Source organism: Calonectris borealis, chromosome 1 (assembly GCF_964195595.1).
Source record: "Calonectris borealis chromosome 1, bCalBor7.hap1.2, whole genome shotgun sequence".
NCBI lineage: Eukaryota > Metazoa > Chordata > Aves > Procellariiformes > Procellariidae > Calonectris > Calonectris borealis.
In genome coordinates, this window is record NC_134312.1 from 16,937,770 (window position 1) to 16,950,459 (window position 12,690).

Consider the following 12,690-nt stretch of genomic DNA (forward strand, 5'->3'; position numbering starts at 1 on the left):
TAATTTTCAAGATGTCTTTATATAATTCAAACATGAGGAGAAAAAAAAAATATATATGCACATGCATATATATATGTCTGTATATGTATGTCAATATTTGGATTTTAATTATGATACTGAATGATGATTTATTTCTTTCCTTTAAAGAAGTTTATATTATATGCCGACGTACTTGGGCGTATTATGCCACAAGAAATCAGGCTTTAGGGGAAGGTCTGAACCTACTAGTGGGTCCTTGCAACCACTACATACATCTCACCTTCTTGGATAATTCAAGGGTTGTACAGGAAGACAAAGAGGGTGGATCGTTTTTTCTCTGAAGGGCGTAGGAATAAGCGATGTTACTGCATGCTGTTGTTGGTATGTGCGTGTGGGGGGAACAGTTCAATAACATTTTCAGTAAACAGAGAAACACCGCCCCTGCATGATAACATGGGGTGTATGCTGCAGTTGTCCATTAAAGTCTGCTCACCGATTACGGCAGCATTTTCTATGGGGAGAGGTGCTTTTGTGAGTGTTGTTATCTGTTGAAGCATTTTTCACATAAAGTACAGGGAGGTATTATTCCAAAGCATAATTAGGCTGTATTTTTAAAAAGGAAAATATGAGATAGGTGTGATCCTAAAAATAGGGCGTGTTACAGGTTTACAGACTGCTCTGTCATTTGAAGAAAATATTTAATATGTTCTGAGCCAAAAAAAATAATGATGTAGAAGTTCATTTACAAATACAAAGGTTTGTTGCAGCTAGGAATGAAATAAAAACTACTGATGCAAATATGTTCATAGTTGTTATAATATGTGTATAGTTGTGTGATAAATAGATTAGAAATAATATATGGGAAAGAATTTGTAAAAGTGAATTAAAATCACCCAGCTGTAGCTCTTGAAAACAAATCCCTAATGTTACAAGGCAGATTTCTGTAACATAATTGTCTAACTAACATCTTATGTCTGAGTGCGGTTCACTAGTAATGAAGAATTGCATCTTTCCTCCTGTCTGCTTTCTTCCTTTTGGCAGATTAACTATTCATGTACAAGATTTCTCCCTCTCTGCCTAGCAATCATGAACAAAAGCATGCACAATTTTCTTTTCCCAGCAGTGGCTCTTTGTAGATGATTTTCTATTATTTCTGGTTGTGTATTTTGCACAGTCCTATAATTCAACTGGTGTGGCAACTCACTGTGTATCAGTGCATTATGAGTATCACATTCTATTTTCTTGTTGGGTTTGTTCTTCAGTTCTTTTCGGGAACTAGAGCTCAGTTCAATGATGATCTCCACTGTTGCGAGAGTCGTCGTTTTTGTACGTATGTTTCCTGATCAAGGCTTGCTGTACAGCAGGATCAGCTTTTAGTTTGCAACCCCCGTGGTAGTAACTGAAGTAAGATATTGGAAAGGCATATTGCACTGAACTTACTGCAAAGCTGAATTTGCTTAAACTTTAAACATAGGTTATAGAATAGACATCACTGAAATTGTTTAGCGAATTGTTTTTCCAGAACCTGGTTATCTCACTTAATTGTATACAACACGATTCAAAAATACTTCATTCTATCCAATTAGCACCACCTTTAAGCTATCATCTTGTATGGTAATTGCTCCCCATTTTCTTCAGTGTAATAACGGGTTTGTGGACGATGAGCTAAATACTCTGGTTTAGTGAAGCATGAAAGCTGAAAATAGTTTGGCAGATAATCCAGTAACTAATGTTATAATCCTTAATTAAGAAAAAAAATTCTTTCTCTATTGTCAACCACCACTGAAAGACTTGTGGACTTACAATTTTGGTGATGGTGTGCAACTTCAACAAAGAGCTTTGCTCTTCCTGTGACTGTGTATAGTGTCTGTTTTCAGATGAAATCAGAGAGCGCCCATGACAGTTATCTAATCAGATGGCTGGTTTTTCTTTTAACGGTGAAAAACTATCCTTTTTGTAAATCTGAAATTGCTGTCTTGCTTTTGTAAATGTCTTTTCAGCATATGAAAACTAACTTTCGCCGAGGAGGCTATGAAATGGTACAAACATCATAGTTTATGTTTCTGGAACCAAGACCACAAAAAAGATACAGGTTATATTTCTGAATTCTTGTATGTCTTGCCACTTTAGTGGTGTCCACAGCCAAAATACAGTGTGTAGGCTTCCTGCGTGCTGGGTAGATGAAGTTCTCACCTAAGGATGAGATCTTCAATAGTCTGCATCAGTATTGCGTTTTAGAGTGTCATTGTATGAGCTACCCAGGGATTGGATGGGGTCACTGTGTTAAACCATTAGGTCAGAGTTATGCTTACTTTCACCAACCAGACTCCTGAGCTGTGCCGTAGGAATTGAAATGGCTCCACAGTTAGTGCCTATCCTCACTCCATGTGGCTTGGAGCCATAGGGTTAGGATGTCCTAGCAGTGACGATCTAAGAAGACAAGAAAGTTGGACTTAGGTCCTTTGCATTTTTGGATACATGGTAAACAAGGGAACTCCTGGGGAGCAATAATGTTTGGATAGAGCTCACCAGAGGGCTTGCGTGGAGGACTACTATCTGATAAAGCATGGAAGGATGTCTGTTATATGGATCCTGTTATGGAGAAGACATAACAATGTAGAATGTTGAAGTAAACATCTATCTTCTATCCCCCAAAGGAGGGAGATGGCCTTGATTTACTCAGAGTCAGTGGAAGCCCCAGACATATAGATGAAAAGCTTCAGTGTTGATTTGTAATACTGCCTTTTAAGATGCTGTATGAAAACAGAAGAAATAATGAAGAACAATGTGAAAAGATGAATAGCTGTGGAAGCTGATCAGTAGTCAAGAAAAGTAAGATGGTCACTCAGACATGCTTTGGTGGCACCTCAGGTGGAGTGGACAATAATAGGACATGAAGCGACAGTTGGTGAAGCTAAAGGAAGTAGGGCTTTGGCATTGGGCATGTTGTCATTGTGAAAGATGGAGCCCAGTTGAAACTGTGTTAACGGGCAGAACGCAAAGAACCAGGGGAGAGAGGAGTTAGGGGATGGTGTTTTATAATCAGATATGTTTAACATCAGTGAGCAGTAAAGAGCAGAGCTGTGAAAGTTTCCACTTGTCATCATCCTCGGTATGTTTGTGTATATGTGCTGCTTCCCTACTTTGGCAAGAGTACCTCGCTGGTGCTACTTCAGCTGCTGTGATTGACATCTGCTCTGTGTTTCATCCCTCAAGCAAAGAGGGGGAGTGTTGCTATCTTCCTCCTCATGTGTGTAGAGAGGCTGTGGGATCCGGCCACCCAGCTCTTCCCTGAATCATTTAGAAAGTTTCCTTTTCATACCCGCCCTGAGTGTCTGCAATATGTTGTGGCACTGCTTGACAAAGGTGAAATGCTGATGTTTGCCAAGTATGGGAATTACATGTGCAAAATGTAATGGATCTATTGGGGAAACTTTTTTAATAACAGTGGGAGTAATAAGTGTAGCTGATGAATTAAAACCACCCAGCTTCGGTTTCTGGTATTCCAAAAGGGAGATGAAGTACTCTAGGAAAAACGTATTGATTACTAATTCAATTTAGGAACAGAGATTTTTTGCAACTAATCAAGCTGCTTGTGGCATGAGATCAGGATACGGTGTTAACTTTTGATAAGGCTGGGGATATGTTCATCCTTTGTAGCTTTAGCCTTCCACTGCAAAGGTTTGTTATGGGAACACTGGATTTCTCCTTTTCGTACCCCCAGTTCTTGAATTATGTGACAAGCTGGACCTCTTCTGCATTTTTTTTTTCTCCTTTGCAAGTTTCTGTGTGGTTTTTCTCCCCATTCAGAATCTGCTGTTGTTGTTGTGCCTCCTCCTTTTCATCTGTTGCATTCCTCTTTTTCAGCATTTTTTTCTAATAGCTTTTACAACAAAGTTCTTCTCTGTGCTAGACCCAGCAACTGTTAAATACATTAGGCATACAAAGCAGCTGAGTGGAAGGAACCTGCCTTTTTTGATAGGTGTGTTTTGAAGCACTTTGATGGCTGTTGAAATTGATTTTCTTTCTTGGGCTGCTGTTCTGCAAACACTTATAGCTGTGTTTAAGAATCCTACCATGAATAGATCCTCAAATGTCAGATGAATGGCCGTGTATGCTGTATGTATCTTAAGCTCTGGAGGGCAGAGGTACTCATTTCATACTTCCCATATGGTGCTAAGTGTTCTCATAAATCATTCTGTAACTAGATAAGCAACAGCAATAGATTACAGTACTATCCAGTGGCTCCTTAAAATGAACTGAAGTTTTCCTTTTATTAGGCAACAGTTCATAGAATCATTAAGGTTGGAAAAGACCTCTAAGATCATTGAGTCCAACCATCAACCCAACACCACCATGCCCACTACACCATGTCCCTAAGGGCCTCATCTACACGTCTTTTAAATACCTCCAGGGATGGTGATTCAACCACTTCCCTGGGCAGCCTGTTCCAAGGCCTGACCACTCTTTCAGTAAAGAAATTTCTCCTAATGTCCAATCTAAACCTCCCTTGGCGCAACTTGAGGCCATTTCCTCTCGTCCTATCGCCAGTTGCTTGGCAGAAGAGACCAACACCCACCTCGCTACAACCTCCTTTCAGGTAATTGTAGAGCGCAATGAGGTCTCCCCTCAGCTTCCTCTTCTGCAGGCTAAACAGCCCCAGTTCCCTCAGCCGCTCCTCACAAGACTTGTGCTCCAGGCCCTTCACCAGCTTCGTTGCCCTCCTCTGGACACGCTCCAGCACCTCCATGTCCTTCTTGGAGTGAGGGGCCCAAAACTGAACACAGGATTCGAGGTGTGGCCTCACCAGTGCCGAGTACAGGGGCACGATCACCTCCCTGCTCCTGCTGGCCACACTATTTCTGATACAGGCCAGGATGCCATTGGCCTTCTTGGCCACCTGGGCACACTGCTGGCTCATGTTCAGCCAGCTGTCAACCAACAAGTTATTACCCATCTGTGATCATGTGAAGCTGTGAAAGTTTTTTGGGGAAAATGTCTCAAAGTAACTGTGTTAATGAAGTTCAGCAGTCTATCAGTATGCAAGTATGCCCTACCAAAGACAAAAAAAAAATTGTTCAGTGGTATTAAATAGTAATTTTTTGGGGACGTGTTAGGTGTTGGGAAATACCTCTTTTGGAAAGAGAGTCTGTCAGTGGAAAGCTACAGAAGAGATCTTGTTTTTAGAAAGCTCATGTTGCATATCTTCTGTTTTGTTAGTTTTGATGTTTCTCTTTGCACCCTGACTTAAACAAACATTCCCTTGTCCTTCACTGAAACTTTACTCTACCCCATCTGTATGTTTTGCATTTTAGCTGAAAAAAAGACACGACACCATCTGCTGCTGAATTAATTCAGGTTTCATCATATCTGACTTGATCATCCGTAACTGATATTGCTTGGGGCAGGCTGAAATCTGTGATCTTGCTTTCTAGGAAATAAACTTCCCCTTCCACCACTCATGTGATGTACACACAAAGTCATTCTTTGATGGAGGGGAGAGAAATCCTAGTCGGACATTTCCCCTGATGTCATGTATTCCTTGCCAAAATATGGATGTGTCTTGAATTTAAGAAGAAGAAAAAGCAATGAGTGGTGTGCATGAGTGGTCTGTTCACGCTTGTGGATGAATTATATTTCTAACATGGCATTTTCCAAAGTTTGTGGAAGACTTGGGAGTTTATTTCGCTTTGAAAATCCATTGAGTTAGTCACCAATTTCCATTTAATGGTGTTTTCTTTATTACTTATGCTCTATGGAGAGTTCGGATTTATATTGTTGGTCTAGACATTCCTTTATTACTGAACTCAAGGCTTCACATTTTCATTTTTTCTGTGTGAGTTCTGTAAATTCTTCTTTAGTAGTTGAATGGCCCTTGTGCTTGGGATCAAGGGAGCCTTGCTCTCTCCTTCTGCTTTCCCTTTATTTGCTTTAAGCATTTTATACATCGCCCTTGCTGCCCACTCAAAGGTTGCTGCTGGAATTCTTGCTTTCATGTTCTGTTGCCTGATTACTACTGGGGAAATAAAGCCATTTTAGGTGCATTTTTTTTCTGTTAAAGGAAAAGATTCAGTATCCTGCCATATCTGTGGCTGCTGCAGAGAATTTTTTGTTATGCTAATATTATTCCTATGTAAAATACTTGCAAGAAGTCAAAGGTATCATTTGAACTGGCGAACAAGAAAGTTTAATTAGAAATCAAACCAGATCTGAACAAGTCCAGCAAGAGTAACTTAATGAGCTGTATCTTTTTCTTGTGCTCTCTTTCTCTTCTCTAAAATTGTTTTAAATCTTTGTTCATTTTCTTCCTGCCCTTCCTCCTTTCTTGTAGTTCTCCATGTTTATTTCCACTTTTCCCTGGTGAAACTTATCTGGAACAAATGTGTCTGCTCCAGTGTGACTAAAGGGAGAAATGCAGCCTGACTTTTTTCAAACATGTTCTTTTCTTTGATGTGTTTACCATAGCAACAAGATGCAAATGGAGAATGGTGAAAGGGTTTTAAGGTCAGCGTCACAGTGAGTTTGATGCGTAGAGAACGTCTGTTCAATATGTATTTTAAAATGTGAAAAACTGCTGATTCAGAGCTAACAATTGATTAGCATAAAATATTTCTTGGATAGGCTCTGTATGGAAATAAGGAGTGAAGATGGGGTACCATCTGGTCCTTTATTTTTGTTAGTATCCTCAGCAGATTTGGTAAAGTGGGCCACTGCTGGAATAATTAATTTTTGTTTAAAGAAATTTTTTTTTTTTTTAAATCAGCTGACAAATGCTAGGCTTGCTGTTTGGGACAATGCACCCTTTAAGCATCTTTAGGTCTTTAAGTCTACCTAACAAAAATGAATGGCGTATCCCCTGAGCCTGTTTGCTGTGGAGTTTCAACACAGAAAGCTGAGAGCAACAAAACGTTAGTAGTTCTACTATACACAGCAATTTATATGCATTCAAGTTGAATAGTGCATTTCCATTGTTGGATTTAAAAATGGATTAAAGGATTTGTTGTCTAGGTAATTTTTGGTGTCTCGCTGGTGGTTCTTGCATTCATGCTGTTACAGGAACTCTGCATACTTCAGTTGGTTAGCAAATACCTAATGCCTTACAGGACATTTTAGATTTAATTTCGTTTCTCCATATTCACTCTTAAATATTCCAGGTTTCTTGAAATGCTTTCTTTTGTATACTGTAGCTTTGAAGGACACTTATTTTCCCTTCCCTTCCCTTATGTTCAACATAATTTATCCTTTAAAAACATGAACAAAACATGATTCTCAAGGTGGATAAGAGTTAAAGGACTGCAGCATGCTATAGCATGATAGTTCAACTACCACAGCTGAACACATGGAAGGTTATAGCTAACAGGACTGGACAGAAAATGTTTCTCTTTTGTGAGACATCTCAAATGAAAGAGTGTGATCAGTCTTCTCTGTTTACCTGGTATAATCTCATTTGGGGTCTTGAACAAAGGTCTTCCACATCTTGGGTCAATGCTCCAACCACTTGGTTATTGTCTTTGTTTAAGCCTGTGTATTTTTGATTTTTTCGTTATTTTCATTGACTATTTTTTTCCTCCTATTTCTAACCATGTTAGTTGTGTTTTGCTTAATACTGCTAAAACGAAGTTAAGGGGGCATCTTAAGCTGAAAAGCTATATAGCTGTGGAGTTTTAATGTTGGTCAAGAGACTATATTGAAGTATGTGACTTGTTAGCGATGTTGACTAAAAGGTTATGTAAATCATCAGTAATAGTTTAAAACATAAAAGAAAGAGTATCCTCTAGAAATATATTGCAAATAATGAATTATAGTCTTGCATAATTCTGGATCACTAGCAAGCCTGCTAAGAAATGTCCCATGTACAGTATAACCCTTAGTATTGTATAGAATGTAGGAACCCAGGTAAGCCACTTTCTTTGAAGCATTTGGTACCACGCTGCCTGTGAGACTGCATCTTCTTGGAATAAAGTGACAGGAAGGTAGACTGACTTAAGTAAGATGTTTGTTTATATAATGTATCCAAATATTGAAATGAAGAAGTTACTTATCTAATTAACTTTGTTTTTCAAAGTCAGTAATTCTTAGAATTCTTAGCATTCATGTTGTTGGACATTTCTTCCCTTTAGCATGGGAGTAATTGGGAGACGAGCCCTGAGATCTTTTGTGTCTGAGTAGCTCATTATCCTAAGATCTTGGGAGTTGCTAATCTCTCACTCAATAGTATTGATTAAATATATTTGCCAACTGCAGCAGTGCCTCTGTCTTAGTTTGTGCTTGCTTCTGTCCTAGGACAGAATCTCTATGTCCCCATCTCCACCCTTTTGAGGATGTGAGAGGGCTGTGAGTGTAGGTAGTGAGTCTTTTGTCTCTTTTCAATAGTTTTCCCACTCTTCCCTCCTCATGCTCCACTGGCACTTTGTGTATTGTCATCTCAGAATTATGTTGTAAGCTCCTCAGGCCAAAGATGTAGCTTCAAAGTATAGTAAACACTTATGGTGTGATATAAATAATACATGATGTAGTATCATGAGAAAAGCAACTGCTACTAAAACACCTGAGTTAGTCATCACCTTCTATGAAAAGTGTTACAATTAAAAATTCTGTTTTGCTAAAACATGTATATGGCTTTTTCTCCCTCCCCCCACCATTTGTTTCTGTGTGAAGAGGAAAAAAAATTATGCCTGTACCAGACACTTTGATCTGTAGGAAATAGCTGACTACTTATTTTTTTTTTACCTGCTAAGCAAACCATACATTGCTTCAGTTTTCACTCTACATAAGTGGTCCAAGTAAGGTTTATTTTACTCCCTGGTCTGAAATGCATTCCTTTTGAAGTCTGGTCTTTAATTTTAAGTACACATGAAATCATTATTTTTAGGCTCTGGCTCTGTAATGTGATGCCTTTGAACGTTTTTTTTTAAGAAGTCTTATCTATACACATTACTTTGCAGACTAGGGATATTGATACCATCTAAACATCTCCTGTATTTTCTTTTTCTAGTTACAATTTTATGATGTGTGTGAATAACTGGTATATTTGGGAAAGGTTGATTTGTTTTATGAGCAAACTGTTTGAAACACATTAAAGACCAGAAAAAATATTTTCATGTTGGGTTAAGAGGGAGTAAATATCCGAATACATATTTTCTAGACATGATAGAAAAGAGAAGGATTCTACTGTTAACAGTGTCTGAAGACATAGTAGGTCAGAGAGAAGGCCGTCTGTTCAATCTGCATCACTTAAAGTGCGGCTTACGCTTCTGTCTAGTCTAATTGGTCAGCCCATCACTCAGACACAATAAAATTGCCATTTTGATTTTCACTAGCAGAACTTTCAGTTCAGCAAAAGTGGATTAGTGTTCACTGAGCTCTAAAAATGAGATCTGTGATAGGGCTAAACTGGTATTGACAGGTAAACTATTTGACAATCAAACATCAGTATAATTAAATGTCCTTTTTTTTTCTGTACTCCCAAAAGTTTCAGACTTTAGGGTTTTGTTTGTTTTGTTTTGTGGGTGTCTTTTTTTTTTTTTTCCTTCTTTCTTTTTCTTCCCCACACAGTCCCCAAAGTGATCTACATTGGCTGGTCATCTAGTCAACTCACTGTCTTGGCTCTGCATTTTAAAGCATAGCTGTAGATATATTCCATTATCGTTGTTAGCAAAGCTTTTGAGGAACAGATGGACTTTTCACTGTTCTCTAAATGTCAACAAGTAAAGCCTTGGTAGGCCCCAAAGAGGAAGAAACGTTGTATAGCTGAGAGCTTCAGATGAAAGTGCTTTGTTCTGTGCTTGCAGCCCTGAAAGCAGGGCTGGCCCATGCCAGGCCAATGCTTCTGTTGATTTTTTAACTCTCATGACTGCTGAATGCTGAGATGTTTCTTTGGGAAGAGAGGACTTGCATAAAATCATGTTGGCCTACATTTTGGATGATGCTTGACTGAAAATAAAGGGCCAGTGCATGCTCTGCTGCTACTGTAGGCAAGAATTTAAGTGATTATGAATAACGCGTAAAAATTAAGCATGAAACAGCAGTGTTGTATTGTGGCAAAAGAAGAAAATTAGTGTATATAGAAATTGGAGTTTTTATGTAAGGTGCAAACTAATCCATACCCTTTGTTCAGTACTGCTAATGTCTTGGCTGATGTTTAGTGTTAGGTTTTGGGTGCTGCAGTTCAAGAAAAATGTGGACTAACTGGAGTGAATTGAAAAGGGAAGGGAAATGACTGTTGTCTAGAAAACATGACCAGTTCCATAGTGTGAGATATGAGGAGTGAAGATTGCTAAGAGACACGTCTTGAAATACCTAGAGTCAAATACAAAGTAGAAGGGAATAAATTGTTCTTCATGTTCAAGGAGAAGTGGATAAAAGGTAATAGGCTTAAATTACAGTAAGAAAAGTAAAAGATGGGAAGAAAATATTTTTCTATTGTAAGGATGGATGTCCTCAAACAATTTGTCTGTGGAGATGTGGAATTGTCCTTATAGGAGATTTTTAAAAACAGTTCAAACTGATAACTGCTGGGAACATTTTGGACATAGTTTGAACTTGGTCCAGAAAGGTAGAGTGGGTGAATAAACTGTATGACCTTTCTAGCTCTTTTCCATCCCAATTGTCTGTAATTCTGTAAAGCTGCATGTCGAGTTCCAGGACCCAAATTCAGCACAGTTGAATGATTCCGTTCAGATGTCAGAATATGTTTACAGGGGTGTGACAATGTCCACATGAACAATAAAGCCTTACAGATTTGGAAGGGTAAGCTTAGACTAATTCAAGTTTGAAGGGACCTAAGGAGGTCATCTGATACAACCTCTCACTCAAAGCAGGGTCAAAACTAAATTCAGGTGAGGTTGCTCAAGGCTCTATCAAGTCAGGTTGTGGAAAAACCTCTGAGGATGGAGATTCCTCAATCTCTCTGGGCAACCAGTACTTGACTGTCCTAATGGGCAGAACTTTTTCCTTATGACAAGTTGGGAAGTCTCTTGCTTTGGTTTATGACCACTGCCTCTTGTCCTCCCGTAAGGAGCTTGGGTCTGTTGTCTTGGTAATCTTCTCTTCTGTATTGGAAGAGAGCAAGCAAATCCTAAAAGCCAGGAAGGTATTGAAGAGCTCTGTGCTTATGATCTGTTGGAAAGGGTGAGATATGGGGACAGCTTCAGCAAAGGGGGTGCAGCCTCTTCTCCAGATGAGTTCTGAATATGATAGAACAGATTCTTGGGGGATTGACAGTCATCCAGTGGTGCTATGACTGGTGATATGAGTGCTATTAGGAGGTAATGTGTTGTAAGCATACACAGCATGAAGTATTGGAGGCTTTTGTTTGTTTGCATGGTTTCTATATTCTTTCTGTTCTAAAGTCTATTCCTTCCCCGCATCCAACCCTTCCGTACCTGTCTTGAAGACTGTTTCACGGTAGATGCGGTATTGCTGCTGTGAAGGCATTTGGAGTGTGGTTCAGTTACGGGTAACAAACTGCTTCCCTCTTCTCCCAGCAAGAATACATGGCGGTCATCTTCTGCCTGCGTTTCCTCTGGCACAGTTTTAAGCTCACTTATTCTTTTGGCCAAGCTGACTAATGAGAATAATTAACCTCCATCACTGTTTAATGTTTCTTTGCGTTTCAGATGTTCATGCTCTCCTCAGCCATCTCATAGAATAATTGTGTCTGTTTCCTGGTTTCCCCCCTCTCCCCGTGACAGTTCATGTTTTATTCTTTCAGTTCTTCTGGCTTTTTCAAACAGTATCTTCTGTAAGTCAGAAAGAAATGCAGTGGTTTATCATATGAAGCACATGATAATCTTGTGAATACAATCCAAAGCATCAGTTACTTATCTTGGAAGTTTCTTATGACTTTTTGGAAATGAATTGTAATTTGTGCATTATCAGTTTTTGTCTTGTCTGTTGAAAAATGGATTTTAAAATTTTATTTATTTCTTTGGGTTTGTGTGTACATATAATGTGTGTGGAGCACTGGGCAAAGTTAACATTCAGCTTGGTTTGTATTGTTGGATGTCTGCCTAGTATCTGTGTAAGAGCTGTCTGGTTGAAGTTCAATCTGTTTAAAACAGAGGAATATATTGGTAGACTGAGGAAAGTGCTTCGAAGCTCATCATATCACATCTCTTGAAGATATATGCTTTTGATTTCTCAGATTACAGCTAGGAAATGCTACTGACTTATCAGATATGTCAAGGCAATTTGACTAATTGTAGTCCAGCTGGGCAACTGACTGCTTTTTTTATATGTGTATTCTGTAATTTATACATGCATTTTTCAGTTTAAGATTAAACTTCTGTTGTGCAAGGCTATATGTCTAACCAAGGAATACCCAGTGGGGCAGAATGCTTGTAATGTACCGCACCGTTTCAGTGAAAATTGCTCTCCTGTTTTGTTGCCTCCTTGGTATAGAGGGGGATGGTCACTCCAGCACAGCAATGTGTGTGAGAGGTCCTCTCATTTGCTCAGAAGTTACATGAATTGGCATTATGTTATTTTTCCATTCTGATAATAAAAAATAAACTGTAGGATCCTGACTGTTAACCCACTTTCTGTTCAAAATAGCAACAAATGCTACAGTTTTAATTTAGTGTATTAATGCATTAAATATTTTAGTGATAGTAACTGTATTTCAAATACTGAATGTGTAAACTTGTTTTTCTTGAGTCACTCTTGCTGTTTTCTGTGGGGCGCAGGGTTTTTGGTTTGGTTCTTCCTTGT

General features: G+C 38.9%; 1 protein-coding gene across 1 annotated transcript in view; it reads left to right on the forward strand.

Annotated features, from left to right (window-relative positions):
- KIF21A (kinesin family member 21A) overlaps positions 1 to 12,690 on the forward strand; it is a 93,595-nt gene that overhangs the window by 1,110 nt on the left and 79,795 nt on the right. The gene's annotated exons all lie outside the window — the stretch shown is intronic.